General features: G+C 36.1%; 1 long non-coding RNA gene across 2 annotated transcripts in view; it reads left to right on the forward strand.

Annotated features, from left to right (window-relative positions):
• LOC142853661 (uncharacterized) overlaps window positions 1-20,036 on the forward strand; it is a 166,508-nt gene that overhangs the window by 90,120 nt on the left and 56,352 nt on the right. The window contains exon 3 of one of the 2 annotated variants that reach the window (XR_012911233.1): window positions 1,952-2,039. The exons of the other annotated variant lie outside the window; for it this stretch is intronic. This is a non-coding gene — a long non-coding RNA (uncharacterized LOC142853661). The remainder of the gene's footprint in view (window positions 1-1,951; window positions 2,040-20,036) is intronic. 2 annotated transcript variants of the gene reach the window in all.

Below are 20,036 nucleotides of genomic sequence, written 5' to 3' on the forward strand. Positions count from 1 at the left end.
CAGATAATGTAGTGTAGCTACGTTATCTCTAAGGATTCGGTCGTATGAATAAATATTCAAATAAATTACAGGGATTCTTATTTCAAAAGGAAGTAGAATTTATTAGTTTTTCTCCAACTCCCACCAAGGCTAGAAAAGGTTTGATAAAGGCTATAAATAGAATGGCATAAAGTTTGGAAATATGTCTTCCCCGCAAAGCACAGTAAAGCACCCCAATACTTTCATATGCCCCTGCTAGTCCTGATGACCATTTTAAAAATATTGATATATCTTTAATGTTTATTAGATTTTTTACATATGTGAGTGTTTTCCTGTGTACCACATGTGAGCTTTTTGCCTGCGGAAGTCAGAAGAGAGTATCTGATCTCAGGGACCCATAGTTACAGGAAGTTGTGAGCTAACTCATGCGTTCTCAGAACTTAACCAAGATCCTCTACAAGAGAAACAAGTGCTCTTAACAGCTGAACCATCTCTTCAGCTCCAAGACCATTTATTCCTAGAATAGGTGGTCAGGACAACTGACACTTCTGGCCCCTTGTTCTGATTGACCAGAAGTGCCAAGATGGGCTTTGCTTCGCAGTCTTGCTCTACTTTGCCTTCCCCCCTGAAGAGAAGCTGGGAAGCATCCTCACAGCTTTCTCATTTCAAGAGTTTTCTCACACAGCCCTCCTGTTCCATCACACTCAGTAGCTGACATCCTTGTAGCTGGGGCAAAGGGAAGGATTAAATCCCGTTCAGTTAATTTCATTTCCACGTCAAGTTGCCTCAGGATGGTAAGTAGTCAAGTAATGCAGTTTGCACAGAACGCATTAAGAGCCAATCTGTGTATTGTCTTAATACCATCCAACTAGCTGGAGATTTTTTTTTCTCTCAACAGTCATTTAGGACTTTATAACATTAGGAAATTTACTCTGTAATTAAAACCATAAAAAGCATGCATTTATGGCTTTAGCAGGTCGTTAAAATATACATAAGTACCTCTCTTAGAAAATGCTGAGTCTTTGAGAGATTTTTCTGGGAGTCATGGATTTTTCTAAACCATATTTAACATTTCGTACTTGGCCTGCCAATCTGCCTCATTCTCCACTGCGCAGACAGAGGCGTTCTTTCTACTGTCAAACGTCTCCGATGAAAAGTTCCTTGATTTATTCTTTGCATGGCAGTGGCTTCTCTAAGACATTATCTTCTCTGTTTATTTCTCCCCTGCAAGGATGCAAACACCATGGGGCAGAGATGTGTCTTGTTCCCCAAATCCATTACTATTTTGAATGAAGGCCTGAATGAAAGAAGACACGTATACAGAAAAGGAGACCTGGCCGTGGCATTTCATAGTAGATTGACTGGAAACTGCTACCCGATTGTGGATTAATCTTTTAAGCAAAATTCCTCTGGTTGTTGTTTAGGTGACTGCTGACTTCACATTCACCATTCATTTCTGCTCTGTTTCCCTTTTTCTTTCAGTCCTCCGAGTCTTATCACCGTGGATAGATTTAGACCTGGATGCTGGTCTCTCTCTCTCTCTTTTTTTAATTTGGCAAGTGTCAGTTTCCCAGCAAACACACTTTAATTATAAAATCATATCTGTTAAAACATTTGGATGGGAAGTAAGTAAGTTTTTGCCCTTTTAGTGTCCCCGGTTCTTGTGTTATAAAGAATTTGACAACTTACGAGGAATTATTCTGGGGTCACTGCTTTTTGGTTTGGATAAAGAGAGATGTCTCAAAGTGAATGTAAAATTAGGCCTTTAAAAGAAGTTGTTTTGTTTTTTTAAAATAGTTTTGCTTGGAAGCCAAATCAAAATGGCAATTATTTTTTTTAAAAAAAAATTAACTTAAAAATGATCAGCTGCTTTGTGACGTGCTAGCATTTTCTTCTTTATTTTTTTTTGGTGCCTAATATCTATTTATTACACATTTAGGAATCTCAAAGCTACTTTATCCATCTATTGTAGGCTTCTTCAGGCACCGAACATTTCTCATTACCTATTGGGTAGCTTTATTATGCCTCCCGGAGAAAGGAGGGCTCACAGGCCCAGGAAGGTAAGAAAAATTATGCAAACACTGCAAGGTGCACAAGCCCTTTCCCCAAGATCAGATACAAACAGTAAGTAATCAATGAAAGAGGGATGCGTTTGGAGGCAGTTGTCTAAAATGTATACAGGTGTTCCAGCAATGCAGGACACCGTGCTGTGAGGGGCTCCCCTGCTGAAGCTGCCTTTGGGTTATCTATACTCCTGCAAGAAATCTCTGTAAGCTCATTGATTTGCCAAGTTAGACTGCACTGGAGTCATTTCCTTCATGCTTTCTATCAGGGTGAACACACCTTTGGTTGTTACATCTCAGGAAATTCATACATTCCCATAGCCTGTATTCTTATTGCCCATAAGTTTATCGGAGACCATGTTTGTGTATGCTTTTTCTAAGTCACTTAAAACATCACTTTTAGTTGTCTATTATTGATCCACACACTGTCTTTATGTCCAGAGATTCAACGTTGGGAATTTGTCCATGATTTATGTTTAAGGAGTTCACAAAGTACTCAAGAAAACACATGATATACTGGAAAATGTGCCCATATGGGGGTAAAAGAGCAGAGAGGCCACCCCCCTGCAAATATACTTAATGTCTTTAAACCCTAACAGGATGCTCAGGCCAACATCTCCATCTCGTGCTCCTTGCCTCACACTTCCATGGCTTCTTCTCCACTCTCACATACATCACTTCTCCCCTTCTTTTACCACCAGCTATAAGAGAAGTCATTTTTTCTTGCATTTCTATTTTATTCCTTTGCCTTTCTAGTTGATTTTCCATATCATTAAAGTGTCATTTCTTCTTAAGGCTCATACACTTTTTCTCATTCCTAAGGTTGATAATACATGCTTCCCTGGTTTCCCGGAGGCTAGGATTCCCCATCAGTTTGACGTTTATTCAGAATAAATATGTCAGTTTGGATGCTAGAATGCAACGTTTCTTTCAGCTCTAGTAGCTTGACGATAACATCTCTGACTTACATACGTTGGCATCTTGTTCCCATCTTCTTCTTCTACCAGTCCCAGCCTTCACTGGCTTGAGTTTATAGGTCAAGTTTATAGGTCAGCCCTAAAGCCCTATTTCTTCCTCTAGTCCAAACGATTACTGTCCCTCTCCTTTCATGGGAGACATAAGTTCCCACATGTAAACTCTAGGACTCCAAACCTCTGAGAAATCCCTTCTTAAACTTTAACCATTTTCTTGATGATTTTGGTCATATATTTAATGCTATTAATTCATCACAGATGATTAACAATTTCTGGTCCCCAGTCATCTGTAAAGCTCTGAGTACTCTGATTTCTGATATAAGCTGTCTTTAGATGATTGTCTCTCATTGTAAATCAAAATGGTGCCATGTCACCATGATTGGAGGGGCTCATCTAAAATGCTACCTTAGCAGATAACAGACAGACGAAAGAGATCATTCTGGTCCCCTTGAATTGTATGGAAATCAGGTAGTAAAGTGTGTGAGTGATTTCTGAGTGCCCTGTCTGTACCCTCCATTAATAAGCCAAGTTCTCAGTATTACAGCCACAAGGAAGGGACTTCTATTCATGACTAGAATAGACTTGACGGCAGTTCTGTCCCTAGTGAGTCTTCTAAGAACTAAGAACAAGGTCCAAGAGAACCTAACGGGAATTCCAGGAAGACCCTGTGAAGCACATAGAACACAGCTGCTCCATTTCTGACCTGTGGATGCTGGAAAATATGACAACATTTCCACTAAATAATTAACCTGCTAGTTTCTGGCAACTGCGCCAAAGGTCACAGGAAATGAGGATAGTCACAGAGGTATTTTATGTTGCAAGTGAGAAAAGTCATATTGAAAAAAATCTCAAGTACTTTACCTAGGCTGACATTATTGCTCAGTTCTCATGTTCATTCTTTATCCAAGTTTCAAATTCTTCTTCTACTCCCCTTCCCACACTGCAGAAATACAGGTTAACAAGTACTGAATGATGAGAGGGTGCCAGGCAAGTCTCACTCGGCATAGGCATTGCCTTATTTAACTTCATCATTACAAAAACCCTTTGAGGAAATTCTTTTTGTCTCCTTATTGTAAATGGGAATTTTTAATATTGTGTCCCATGTAGAGATGAAAAGTTAAATGTCATCCCCCAAACCTAGAGTGCATTAATACTGTTTGAGCTCCCCCCCCCAAAAAAAACATGTTTCTAAGTATCTGTGCGGATCTAGTTTATGTTCTCGTGTCCCTTTTGCCTTATAATATTGTCAGTGCAAGAAGTCAGGCTAAAGTTTATTGTCTTTGCTTATTGTCTTATTCTTTCTACTATAATTTCAGCAGCATAGGGAACTCCCCTATAACCCTATGCTATGTATGTGTCAATTCTCTGTCTCACCACAGAGGCAGAATGACTGATACAAACTAACAGAGGATATACTTAGGTCGGCTTACAGTATTGGAGTTTTCAGTCCATTGTGAGGGGACAGTGTGATGTAGCAGAGCTGCTCAGCTGATGATAACCCGGGAATGCAGAAGAGCTGTAACAGAAAGGGACAGGACAAGATGTGACACCTAAAATAAGTTCATTTTACAGTTATTATTAATTTAAATTAATATGTGGCTAATTTGAAATAAGAAATCTATAAAGTGAAAACTATTCTTACACATGTTGGATCATTGGGCTTCTGAAAAGCCTTTAAAATAAATGAAGCAAAAACAAAACACTTTTAAGACAAATTGTTATTATTTTTAATAAGGTGTATGTATGTCCAGGTGTAGGAATCTGAATGTGAGTGAGTATGTCTTCAGAGGACATAGTCTTTGGCTCCTCCTGAGGCCAGAGTTACAGACAACAGTGAGCTGCCTTCTGTGGATGCTGAAAATTAACATTCCTTAATTGAACTACAAAATGTTAACCACGGGCCCATCTCTCCAGCCTCACTATTATACTTTTGATCTTGAGAAGTTTCATCTCCATGGTGTAAGGGACCCACCCCACAATTGCATTTCAGCACAGGGATGTGTGCTGTTCTGGTTGTAGAGAAAAGGAGCGGGAAACAACTGGAAGGTGATGCTAAGCAGGCAATAGGGTTTCCATAGCCACGGCATTGGCATGAAAGCAACTGAGGAGACTAACGAGGCCTTAAATCAGCTTTTTTTGCAACTATATCAGCCTCAGGTATCTACATGGGCAGCACCTAAGTGTAGATTATATTCGGACCAGAAGAACTAACCACAGCAACACACCTCCTAGAAGATGGAGCTCAGAACACCGCATAGGAAAATATCCCTTCTCTGTTTGTCTTGCTTCTTATTTCTTTGTTATCGCAGAGAGAAATGCATTCAACTTAATGGATGGGAAGATGTGGATGTGAATCCATTCAAGGCTAAGTTGTTCTAGCACAGGAAGGGTTTGAGCTGAAACTGGATTCACTCTACCACTGCCTAGAGCATGGTATCCACACACTGTAATTCCTGCCCCCGATCCCAACAAGATACACAGTGAATATTGTCAGCGGAGAGCTAGTGGTGCTTTCAGGAAGGAAATGGCATTGCAGCAACAAGACATCAGTGAGATAATTGCTTTCACTTAGAAAAAAATATGGCATTACATATCCTCACACAATATAAAACACGCTAACCAAACCTCATTTATCAAGAACAAGATGACCCAGTGCTTAAGAACATGAATAAAATATATTTTAACAACTCTTTAAAACCTCTTATATGATCACATTTCAGGAATTAGTGCATGAATATATATTTAAGTAAATAATTGAGAATTCAGAGTACTCATAATTTTATGAAGCAATCTCCAAATCTGAACATATTTTAGGCTGTGAGAATTCAAATGCCGTCACACAAGGATATTATTGCTAGCACAGATTTCATTTTAAGAAGTGAGAAAGGATGAATACGTTTTTATTATTATTCTACAGGCATGTCTAATTAGCTGGCTTAGTTCATAGTCTAGAAAACTCACATTAGAATGTAAAAGTTTAGGGACAACGTAAATGTTAACACCAGAATATGTCTGATATTGCACCCGAGACAGGATCTCACTATGTAACCTACAATGGTATTACGGTCTCAATGGAGCACCGAGTTCTGATCCCGACTCTGAATCTAGGGCAATCAGGCATCCACTGTTGCAGCAGCTGAACTGCAGTGGAGATTCAACCTAGCACTTCCTTTGTGAGCGTTTTCTGTCAGCAAAGTAATTACATATTCACGACAGAAAAACAAAATTAGGCCAGAGGGATGACTCAGTAGTAAGAGTGCTGCCAAGCCAGATGACCTGAAGTTGACCCCAGAAGTAACATAGTGAAGGAAGGAAAAAGAGATGTTTCAAGTTGTTTCTGACCTGAATGTAAGTGCCAGGGCAAGCATATGCCCACACACATTCCCACACACAATAAATAAATCAATGCAAAGAGAATAACATTGAAATAGAAATATGGTCTTATTATGTTAACACATGATATAATTTCATTACTAATATAGAACAAAAATCTCATAGTCTGTGTGTTTACATATGAAAAGTACATAAATACATATATTTAATGTAGACTGCATAAACAAACAATAAACTAATGCTCTTCGATATAAAAAATTAGAATTGTTTAAATTGAACATTAATATCTGTTTATATAAATTTGGAGTTATTAATTTATACTTATGTATTAAGCTTATTTCATTAAACTGGTTGCAAATATATGATCACATAATGATAAAGTCAAGCAGCATCTTAAGATTGGCTTTTAAAAACTGTCAATTAAATAGGTTTAATAATTGGCTATGTCGGTAGTTCTCAAACTTCCTAATGCTGTGACCCTTTAATATTGTCCCTCATGTTGTGGTGACCCCCCCCCCAACCATAAGGTTATTTTGTTGTTACCTTACAACAGTAATTTTGCACTTTATAAATCATAATGTAAATATAAGAATGCAGGATATCTGATATGCGACCCCTGTGTGGACACGATCCACAGGCTAGATGACAGCCACATTTTCAATGCTGGTTTATTGTGTATAAAAAAGCGGGTTGAATTTAATTCCTTCATTTTAAGTCAATTTTTAAAGAAAAGTCATTTTTAACTATTTAGAAATGAATCATTAGCCATTAATATCTCTTAGACTTTATCATTCTCATAATGATTTTGCATGGAACCACATGTATACAAGTTTCATTCTGAAGCCTGAAATAATTCACACGTCAAGGCTGAGACAGTAATTTTTCACCCTAAGCATTCTTTCAAGAACCTGTGTGTATGAGTGATTTAAGTTAAAAAGCCAGCTCAGCTGTTGGCCACCTTTGTGAAATCTTCCAACAGAGCATTTGCATCTGTGAAAATAGACACTTAACAGTTTGTAATTCATAAAGCTAAGTAAAACTTAATTTCCTACTAGTAATTAATTCTAAACCATTGAATTTATTTTCTTTGTTTTCAAGCATTGACAGACAATACATACATAAACAGTATTTAAGTACTCATATAGTCTTGGGAGATGTGCTCCCCAAATCTGGGACTTGATTTACCTCTAGCAAAGATGTCAGAATGTACAGGAAATGCACACGTGTGAGGGGAAATGTGAAGACTACACTTTGTGAAGTATTAAATACATTTCTAACATTCAGTTTGAAAAGAGTCATAAACATAGTCATTTTTCCTTCCTGCTATGTCAGCATTTGGAAAACATTATTAGCTTACGAACCTATCAACACTATCTACTGTAGGACGACCCTACATGCCTTAATTATTGGTGGAAGAAAGATGGCCCATTTCAGTGCCCATTTACAAGTGTGTATGGGGATGCAGCAATGGGCGCTGACGTTAATGCCACTCTGCATCATTCAGAGGTGGTGATTGCTGGAAAGACGACTGTTGCTGCAGACACAATATAATGGACTTTAATGTCCGCATTAATTTTGAAATATACCCCAGGCCAAGATAAAATGGCAAAATAGACACTTAAATGAAGTTACCCACATTATTGATTTTATTGCTACTCCCATAAATATGAGAGGTTTCTGTAACTTTAGGTCCAGATACAACAGGACATTTCCATTCCGTCTGATTTAAAGGGCCTGTGAATGTTCTCTGTGGGTGTTTAAAGTCTAAAAACATTTTGAAAATGAAATTCCTTGCTGAATTTCATCCAGTGAAGCTTTTGAAAACAGAAATGATTGTTTTCCAAATACATGCTTTTAAAGACAAGTGTGCTTGCTCACTTTCTCATACACACAGAATAACTGTGTGTATGTAGAGGCAGATCTCTGTATTGGTGTATATGCTAGCAGATATATCTGTAGTCCCCAGGGAAATGAATACATACACTAAAAATTTTCTCCAGATCATTTCTTTGATCTTTGTTTAATTTTTCTCTATTATTAGGTATTAGTGATGCTGTTAATAATGGTAAATATTGCAGGATCAGTTTTAAAAGATGACTCATTAAATAAACCTAAAGAAAAGGGAAAAGGGTAGATATAGAGGAAGGAACAAACAAACAAATGAAGGGAGTGAAGAAGAAAGAAAATTCCTGAGTCAGAAGGCTCTAGGGTCCACTGCAATCTGTGTTCCTTTTGTAAGTAATATGACTCAAAAAATCTTCAGTTTGTTTTTTAATCAAGGATGATTTGTGGTGAAAGAAACATTTTACCAGTGAAAATATGAAGGATAGAATGCATTTTCATGTGCTATGGATGTCAATACGGCAGTTTAAAGATAACCCTTATCAGTTGTGGCATGCGTCTGTTTTCTAGCAAAGTGATTGCATGACTGTGAAAACGTGTTCTGTAGGCAGGGTTTGAAAGTTGAATTAGGTACCTCAACTTAGTATCACACACACACACACACACACACACACACAAGACCCATAAAAATGAGATATGAGCTAGGGACTATGAAGAATGGCTTGCACACTTGCCTCGATGACAGTACTGTGTGGGGTTAAACAATAAAGTGTAATGCAGATGTCCAAAGATAATAATAGGTGAGCATTGAAAACAGATGTTTTCAGACACAATGAGAGGAAAAACACATGAATCATGGCCATTAGCTTCCAGTATGTAAAATAGGAAAGACAGTATTAACTGCAATATCAGATGTGGTGGGTTTGTAGGTATATAAGGCAAAACAAAAAATATACTTGTATATAGCTCAATCAGTCAAGCGCTTAATTAGGACATGAGTTTGGATTCCCAGGGCCCTTGTAAAATCCAGTCACAGTGGCATGCCTGTAACTTCAGCATTGGGTGTAACAGAGACAGGCAATGCCTGATGCTCAGAGGTTAGACAGCCTAGTCAATCCATAAGGTAACAGTGTCAGCGAGACTCTTCCTTAAAAAATATTCTAGAAAGTGATCAAGGAAGATATCCAAACTTGACCTTTGATTTCCACACACACAGCAAACACCTTTGTTGTGTGCTATTGCTATTAACTCTTTCTCTCTCACTAAAGAATATGGGATTTTATTGAAGTTTGATTCATTGATCATTGTTAAGAGTATCTGCCTCCTAGGATTTGGGGAGATTTAAAGTGATCAAAAGATATTCATATATGTAATTAAAACTTTCTAAACTTCAAAGCACTACACACATCTAAGAAGATATTAGCATTTGATACGTTATTCTGTGCAAGGTTCATTTTAGTTCTGCTAAACAAAAGACTACAAAGAGTTCTCTAATATCAAAGAGCTTTCTGATACATAGACATAGATATGTGTAGGGGAAGAGGAGATATAGAAGAGGAGACAGGGAAATAAGAGAGTTCAGTCTGGAAAGTGCTTGTCAGACAAGCAGGATAGTCTGAGTTCCAATCAGTTCTTGTCATTTATGTAAGAAGCTGGATTTGGTAAACACAGATGTGTTTTCTGGAGCTTGCTGGCCAGTAAGTTTAGCCAGTTGATGAGCTCAAGGTTTAGAGAGAGTCTGCCCCAGTAAAGAAATTGTGGAAAGCAATTGAGAAAGACACCTGACATCAACTTCAAACCCCCACTTTCATGTGCATACCCACATATGATCACCTCTTGCTTGCACACACATGAAGAGATCAATATAATTAAAAGAGAGAAGAGAAAGTGAATAGCATTCTTATAACATAAAATATAAAATAAATATATAATGTATTATATTATAAAATATAAAAATAATTCAATAACATGTGGAAAGTCTTCTCTGACAACATAGATAATCAAGATTCTCTTCTCATGGTCTCTAAATTACTTACACTGTATTTGCATGTGTGTATGTGTGAGTATTTCCCTATCACTTATGTATAAATCAGTATATTGTCTTTCTATATATTATGATATTATGTGTCTACCATCTATGCATCTGTGTATGTATGTGCCTATCTATCTATCTATCTATCTATCTATCTATCTATCTATCTATCTATCTATCTATCTATCTATCTATCTATCTATCTATCTATCTATGTGGATATTATGAAGGGTGTTGTTTCCCTGATTTCTTTTTCAGTCCTTTTACCATTTGTATATAAGGGACTAATGAGTTTTTTTTTTAGTTAATCTTGTATCCAGCCACTTTGCTGAAGGCGTTTATCACCTGTAGGAGATCCCTAGTAAAATTTTGGGATTCACATATGCATGCTATCATGTCATTTGCAAATAGTAAAAGTTTGACTTCTTCCTTTCTGATTTGTATCCCCTTGATTTTCTTTTGTTGTCTTATTGCTCTAGTTAGAACTTCAAGTACTACATTGAATAGATATGGAAAAATTGATCAGTCTTATCTTCCTGATTTTAGTGGAATAGCTTTGAATTTTCTCTTTATTTTGATGTTGGCTGTTAGTTTGCTGTATCTTGCTTTTATATGTTTAGGTATGTTCCTTGTACCCCTAATTTCTCCAAGACTTTTATCATGAAGTGGTGTTGGACCTTGTGAAAGGCTTTTTCAGCATCTAATGAGATAACCATGTGGTTTTATTTCTTTCAGTTTATTTATATGATGGATTACATTGGTAGATTTCTTTATGTTAAACCATCCCTGCATTCTCTTGGATGAAGCCCACCTGATCATAAAGGAAGATCTTTTTGATGTGCTCCTCAATTCTGTTTGCCAGTATTTTGTTGCTTATTTTTACATCAGTGTTCATGAGGGAATTTGGTATGCTATTCTCATTCTTTGTTGAGCTGTTGTGTGGTTTGGATATCAGGTTAACTGTAACCTCATAAAAAGAATTCACCAATGTTCCTTCTGTTTCTACTTTGTGGAACGCTGGTATTAGCTTTTCCTTGAAAGTCTGGTAGAATTTTGTGCTGAATCCATCTGACCCTGGGCTTTCTCGGTTGGGAAACTGTTAATAAGTGCTTCTATGTTCTTATAGGTCATAGGTATATACAAATTTTTTGGGTGATCTCGATTTAATATTGGTACATCATATCTATCAAGAAATTTGTACATTTCATTTAGATTTTCCAATTTAAAAAAATAGATGTATTTATTTATTTATTTTACATCCTGGCTACAGTTTCTCCTCCCTTCTGTCCTCCCACTCCCTCCCCCATTCCACTCTGTTCCAAACCCCCAGTCTTCTCCTCTTCATTTCTGTTTAGGAAAGAGCAGGTCTTCCATGAGTATCAACAAAGCATTACATATTGAGTTGCTGTAAGACTAAGTACTTCCTCATCTATTAAGGTTTGGCAAGGTGACCCAGTATGTGAAACAAGGTCCAAAAAGCCAGTAAAAGTGTCAGAGGCAGAACCTGTTCCTACTTTTAGAAATCCTTCAAGAGGATTAAGCTGCACAACTATAACATACCTGAAGAATGCCTAGGTTAGTCCCCTGCATGCTCACTGGTTGTCAGTTTAGTCTCCGGAAACTTCTATGAGCCCAGGCTAGCTGGTTCTATTGGTTTTATTGTGGTGTCCTTGACTCCAGTGGCTTCTACAATCCTTTTCCCCCCCTCTTCTGCATGATTCCCTGTTTGATTTTTTTAAAGCTTCATTCAGAGGAAGGACAATGCAAGATTTGAAGAGGTACATTTGATGGGTTTATACAGTCAGGATTATAGCTTAAAATGCCACAGTAGAAATGTCAATAAACATGGAAAATTGATTCCGTTACAGAGAAAATAACATTTTATGGTCATGTTCGAAAGAGCTGTGGAACAATAGAAATTAAGCTCTGTTGGAAAGGGAAGTTCTATGGAGGAAATGAGGTGGGACTGAGACCTGCAACTAGGATCTTCTTATGCAAGGCCTGATGCTGACGTGATGAAGTAATTCTTAAAGTCATAGCATCAACCTTTAAGCTTTATCTTTTGCAATTCCTATTGTCCCTCAACTGCCTTCCTAATTCCCTAAGGGCTGGGCTATTTGATGGAAATAGATTTCAGACTTTGTGACCACTTCTGTATTCCTTGAATCACTTACTCTTCCTTGTCTGATATGCTTCTTGAGTGTATAGACACGAAGCAGTCAGAATGTAGTTGCTCTGAGTTCAGGTGCTCACAGTGTGAAATAAAGGAGTAATTATAAATGCTTAATGAACAGAGTAACATTAATAACAATTACATGAATAATTGATAAATTAACTTCATTTTGATTTATTAAATTATATAATTGAATTAATTGAACTTATTTTTAATGTTTCTATAAGAATTTTAAAGATATGTATAAAGGACTGAAGTGATGGCTAGGTCAATAATGTTCATAACAGGCAAGCATGAGGACTTGAGTTTGTTTTCTCAGATACATGTAAATGTTGTGCACAGTGGCATGATTCTATAATATTAGCACCATTGACTTTGACACATGGGAATCCCTGGAGCTTGATTCCAGTAAGCATAGCTTAGTCCATGAGTTCCAGGGTCAGTGAGAGACCCTGTACCCATAAGTGAGGTCGAAGACATCAGACATTGAATCTCTGGACACCACATGCATTGGTGCCTATGTACACATATACCCTCATGAATCTATGGGTTTGTATAAACACATACATCAAAAACCAACACATAGAACTAAATATGTATAACAATTATATTATTTTAAATGCAGGGACTATATTAAATAATTGCTATTAGATAGCTCACTGTCCTTATAAACTAAAATCTGCCTGAGAGCTAAAATGTTACAGGTTAAAGTATTAAGATGATGGGGGGAGAGGAAACATTATAGCAGAAACTGTAGAATACCAATGCTTGACTGATGTAAATTCTGAATTATGGATGGTTCTTTTACAGAAAGCATAAATTGAACTCCACTTATCAGAAGTATCAGTGGTAATTCATGGATTCCTTTATGTCTTTGATTTTCAGGGTGGGGTAGTTAACTGGACTAAAGGAAAGAAAAGTTGATAATAAAGATAAGAGAGAAAAAGAGGCTGTATTAGAGTGTGGGGTGGAAAGAAACACAGTAGAAGAAGTAGACAGTAAAGGTCAACGATGACTTGGGTTACTCTGTAAGTGTGGGCATTGCCTCCATTCAGTTAGCTGATGGAAATCCGTAATTCTACGGAGAAAAAGTGTCTCACTGTAAAATTGCAGATGCAATTCTCCTTTCTTAAAAGTGTGACTTGAAGCAATATTCCCAGGAGAGTTTTTGTCTTACAGTATCTGCCCCAGTAAATGTATATTATATCATGGTATGAAATCCAAAAGCATTTGAGCCGCATAATATCACCATCAATATTTTGTCAGGAAGAGGAGTGATTTTTTTTCAACTTTTCCATTATACGAGAAAGTAATCTATGCAATGCATCATAGCTGTGCTTATGTAGAGCAGATAGTTTGCAAATGTCAACAATTTTCCTCTCCATCTCTAGGCAATCAGAAAATAAATCAGAGCACAAACAGAAATCACTTTTACGGTGTATACAAAAACTACATGATCAAAAGTATTGTCATGAAGCTGTGTTCAGCCAGACCTACTCAAACCTCCTTTTTGAAAGTTGACTGCAGTGTGTCTCCCTGAAGTAGAAGGGAGAACAAACATAAGGTCTCACTGAAGAAATACAGGCAACTAAAGAATGCTGAAATTGGAAAAAATGTGTTTGCTCCCCCAGAGAAGGGTACACCAATTCTTTATCCAATACCAAGTGGTCACCACTGAAAACATACAAGTAATACTATACAATATGTGTATATGTGTGTGCTTGTATATATGTACACATCAACAATTAATAAATAAAGGGTTAAAGGATTTGAAAGAGAGCCAGGAAGTTTGTATGGGAGGCTTTGGAGAGAGGAAAGAAAATGAAGCAATGTTATATTATAATCTCAAAAATAAAAGAATAATGAAAAAACAAAAGATAAAAATAAGCAAACCTTTTACAAAAGAGGTTGTGTCCAAAACTTCATATTTTTTGTTTCTTATACACTTACAATTTTGCTTTTTAAGTTCTAAAATTTAAAGCCAGATGCTAAAACAATCGCTGTATGATCTAGTTGGTTCTTGTTGTTATGATCAAATACTTCACAGGAACAGCTTAGAAAATGGAAGCTCAATTTGGGTTCATGTTTTCCTTGGGTGCAGTCCTTAGTTGCTTGATTCCACATGCTCACACATAACATTGTGTTCGTGTAGGCCAGTGGTGAGGAGGGGTGTCAGGGTGGGAAGACAGGTTCGGGAGTCACGTATTATCTTTAAAGGCTGTTTTCTGTGACCCGCTTTCTCCAGTGAGGCTCCTTTCTCAAAATTTCCACTACATCCCAAATTAGTACTGCCTGGTAGACATAAAGAATTCACTATATGAACTGGAAGAGGAAGTTTACATATATAAGACTATAATAATATTATTCTCTAAAATAATGATTCATACTGAATATATGTTTTTATTTTGTTTTCTCTTTGGTAATACCAGGGACTGTATCTAGATTCTCAAGCTTTAAGGTGGGCATTACAGTACCAGCATTAGAAAAATAGATACTAAACGCTACATTGATTTCCGTCTCCCAAAATGTATTTCCTCTTTTAGTGCCCAAAGAGCAAAATAACATATACAGAATGCATGCATATATACCCACACGCATGTAATCAAAAGTAAAATAAATAGCAACAGGATTTCATAATAATATGAAGATTTTATGCATGGGGAAGAGACAACTGTGCACTGAAGCAAGTCCTGCATGGGGAGGCCTCTGGGATATATTAGGTTAAAGTCACATGTCCACATGTATATGACGAGTGAACTGGTACTGTAGATGTCATGAAATCTGCATGCATTCCTACTCTCAGAGCTTTCGGGAACTCCATCTGTTCTCCATATGGCACACTATCTCAGACTCCCCCTACTGGCTTACAGGCTTCTGCTTCTCCTCCTTCCCAATCCTTTTTATTTTCTGTGTTTCGATAACAGTCACTCTAACCAGGACAGGTGAAATCTCAATGTGGGCTGAATTTGCCTTCCCGGATGACGACAGATGTCAAACATGTCTTCAGGAACCTGTACGCAGGGTCTTTGCAAACCTTGATCTTCTCTTTTTAAAAAGGAAACAAGCGTGCAAAGATCTGAGTGCGTTTTGTAGTTTTGGTTAGGAAGTCGAAAGTGCTCTATAGGGTAAAAGGTAATGAGGTAAATTGGTCTTTCATGTGTGAGTGGGAGAGATATTATTTCTTGATATCTATATGTGTTCTGCTGTATTGGTGTTTCCCTAGATATTTTGTAGTCGAGATATAAGCGTACAGTAATTTCCAGATAGTAATATCCCATTTTACTATCCAATTACATTATCCTGTTACAATATCTCATTTTAATATTACATTATAATACCTCATTATAATATGGTGGATGAAGGGGAAAAATCTACTATCCAAGCCCTTGATCAAATGCTTTCAGTAAACTGACTTTATTCGGTGATCTCATGGGCCCACACTCTAATACACACCTTATAGGAGACAAGAAGACAGGAGGGTCTTTGAGTTTGAAATTTTTCTTCTCCCAGGTTGGTCAAATATTTCTGTGGAGCAAGGGTTTTACTAACAGAATTTTCTGTATATATTTGAAGATAGTGACTGGTATGTTGACATGAAATGTTTGGGAATCAGGAAAAGAAGTAAATGTTTAGAGAGTAACCTGAAAATCTCACACATATGTACATGAGATGTCATCTCCCACAAAACATATTTATTATGTATTCACATTTTGTTAAACAACTGTTTGGTAATTGAAATTGACATTTTTATTCTCTGATCTATTATTTTTATTTAAGCAAGCATATCACTATTAGTACATAATGATACACTATCTAATTAATATAAATAAAAATAAGCCAATTGCAAGGTTGCTGGCATTAAACTCTTTTCAGAGTATATATTGTATAGAATTGGTGAAGAGTAATAACCAAAATGTGATTCTTTTAACCATCTAAAACTATAGTAAGTGGGAATTATTTATTCAAGTTTATGTATGCTATGAATGTTATAAAACCTATTACTAACAATTATAATTATACAGTTTCTATATTAACAATTATATAATTGTGATTAATGAAAAAAGATACTTTAACAAGATCCATATTTTAAAATGTTGTATTTTAGACATTTTTTTCTGATGCTAGAAATTGAACCCAGGGTCTAATGCATATTAAGCTTATACGCTTCTCCTGAGTAATACAACTCCTCAAATTTCTTTTTCTTGCTTTATATTTCTATTCTGAGATCAGTAAATTATACTGTCTAGAAATAGTAACAAATTGCATGTTCTTGCTACGTAGGAAACAAATAAGAACGAGAAAATAATATCATTCACTTTTCTATCATACAGACTCATAAAATATTATCTTGAAAGTTATAATCTTATGAAATATCAGCTTGTAATATTTTAAATCCATTTAAACACTAACAAATGAAAAAAATCAAATCACAATTATTTACGAGGAAAAGGATGTAGCATTTGACTATTGGTTCTTCTTGTGATGACCCTTGCCTGCAACAATGAACTACTGTGATTGCACTGTCTACAATAGAATATGAAATGGACAGTTAATTTGCAATTTATATTAAAGTGATTGATAGTTTCAAAGCACAATATAAGGAATTCATTTCTATATAGTTTCTGTGTGATCATCATAAAATCTCTAAATAGAAAAAGGAAAACTCAAAGTTATCTTAATAGAAAAGAGACGGTATCTTGCTCTGGTTCTGAAATGGGCTTGGTACAATGTGGATCACCTCAGGCTACTGTAATTACTGTGTACATAGGAAGAAGATGGGCCAGACCACGAAAATGCCTGTGGGGAACATGATGAAAGAGTCTCTTTTGTGGTTTTCACTGTAGAGTGAGCAGTAGTGGCTCATCTCAAGAACTATTCTCAGGGATGTCCCTGGATCTTTAAATACATTATAGGAAGACAAGTCATGTCTGGAATACCTGCTCAGTTGGGTTCTCTATAAGACAAGTTCTTCTTTGATGTTATAGCTATGCAGGGTGCTATGAGAGGGAATCTCTCAGTGCCTTAAGCCACACGTGGAAAATACTTTGCCATCTTTTGTTCCTTCTTTTCATAAAGTAGTCGTGGACATTCTAAGCAAAAACTATACTCCTAAGATATGTCTCAACTAGAATTCTTTTATTACTTACCTTTGTGAGTAATCTGCGGATGAGTTCTGTGTTTTTATTCATACTAAACAAAAACTTGTGACCTATTCTTGGAAGTTCCTGTATCTGTAAGAGTTCTCATAACCCTCACATGTCAAGTGGAGCCACATATAGTATTTCCAAGAATTGTCCAGGTTTGGGGAAAATGCTTACTGTGTGACTCCCATGGTGGTTACCAACCAAGTTCCCATCATAAGCCCGCTCAAAATTATCTGATTTCTAAGATTTTCTATGAATCTATTGAACGGAGAAAACCTGATGTCCCAAACTTAAACAGAATAAAGTTTTCAAATGTCACTGGCAGCTGATCACTTTACAAATTCTCCTAATTTTATCAAGGAGTGAGGGCTTCAAAATTAAAATATGTTTCATTTTTATTCAAATGTATAAAAAAGATTTGTGTAATATACTTTCCAAAATAATGAAGTACCATCCATTTGTACATGAAGACAAAACAATTAACTCTAAAGCATAGAGCAACGAATGCTTCTCTATCTTGATTATTGATTAAATGGATTGTGTGTACTTTTATTTTCTGTCAACATTTTTTTTAGCATTATGCTTGAAAAAAAGTATAGCAAAATATCTAACTTTATAATTTAGTTTCTAGGTTGAATTTTTTGCTTCAGTTAGATAAATCTGCTTTTGCAAAATTCTGAGTGTGTAGCATACTGTGTTATTCCTCACTTAAATAATTGATGTTTTAATTACCACAAAGTATATTTCCAAGGAGAATTTTTATTGGACTTTATATATCTTGTTTATAAAATGCCTATGTATCTAATAAGTAAAGCTATATAAGCAAAAAATGGAAAAGTAGATTTTCATTAACTACATGCCCAAGGGGATATTTATTTCCTGAACTACTGTGAATTTTATTTCTAAAAAGTTTGGATATCGAAAATGTAAAAATAGATATCATTCAAGTATTAATGACCTTTTTGCAGAAGTTAGGAATGTGTACATTTTAAATTATTACCGGAAATATTAAATTTAGGGGAAAATGCCATGGTTCTGTCTGAACATGTTCGCTCATACCTGTGGTCTCAGCACTCAGAAAACAAAGCAAGGAAGATCAGGAGTTAGACACCAGCCTTTATTTATTTAAATTTTTGTTTAGTTTAATAAATTATTTATTTACATTTATTCTATAAATTTAAGAAATATAGAATGAGTTGTCCTATATGTTTTCCTAGCTTGGTGCTAATAATTTTCAAGAAAAATGTATTTCGATAGTAGACACAAGCACAAATTATGACTTCTACACACATGAAAGGAAGAACACACAAAGGTGTAGCTTGGAATATTCCACTCTTAGATACCATAGTCGAGTAATCTCCATGAAGCTACCTGACCTGCCTGTGCCCAGGAAGACTATGTCTTCTATCAAATGGGCTCATATACATTGAAGCTGAGATTAAAGATTGACTCTAGATGGCCATGATGAATGAACTTTTCATGGTCTATAACATAGGGATCAGGTAATTTTTTACGTTGTGAGCTTCTCTAAATCAGAGAACAAATTTAGTCTGGGAACAATTTGATTGTCCTGGGACTAGAACATAGATTTTATGTTATGAGTGACCACTCCCATCTCAAGACTTCAGTCAAATTCCCTGTACTTTGCTTGACAAGACTTTCTTCTGTTTGTGAATAACTGAATGCACAAAATAATAGTTTATCAAAATTTATATTTTAATTTCAAAATGCAATAAACAATAGAAATAATTACATAAGTAGATTTTAGACTAAAATAAGTATTCATACATGTGATTTTCTTCTGGTCTGAAATTCAAAACATTTTACCTATCCTAATATACACAGCTTTAGGAGATATGAAGCAAAATTACATTCATGTGTACATTTCATAAAGACTGACCTAGGTGCTTAACGTCTAAAAACCGACATTTTTTGTCTTTTTCATGGCATTTATTTTTTGCTTTGTTTTTTGAAATGGAGATTTCTTATGTAGCCCAGGATGACTTGGAATTTATAATCCCCCTGTTTCATTCTCCTAAATCCTGGATTACTGGTGTATATCACCCTGACTTAAAAATCTTATAATTTCTTGATAAAATTAAAAAAATATTATTCTTTGTTGAAACAATGAATTATTTAAAAACTGATTGCCCTGGCTTGCCATGGAGCAGCAAAACTCATTCCTGTCTTTAATTGTGTGTGTGTGTAAAATTTATTTATTTATCCATCTTATTTATTTATTACATATCAATCCCAGTTCCCCATCCCTCTTTTCCTCCCATACCCTCATTCTCCCTACCCCAGCTCCCATCCACTCCTCAGAAAGGATAAAGCCTCCCCTGGAAAGACAACTAACTCTGTCCTATCATCCCCTTGAGGCAGCCAAGGCCCTACCTCCCCTACCGTGCTTAGGATGAGCAATGTATCTCTCCATAGAGAATGGACTCTATGGAGCCAGTTCATGCATTAGGGTTAGATCCTGGTTCCACTGCAGTG

The sequence above is a fragment of the Microtus pennsylvanicus genome, chromosome 7 (assembly GCF_037038515.1).
Source record: "Microtus pennsylvanicus isolate mMicPen1 chromosome 7, mMicPen1.hap1, whole genome shotgun sequence".
NCBI classification, from domain to species: domain Eukaryota; kingdom Metazoa; phylum Chordata; class Mammalia; order Rodentia; family Cricetidae; genus Microtus; species Microtus pennsylvanicus.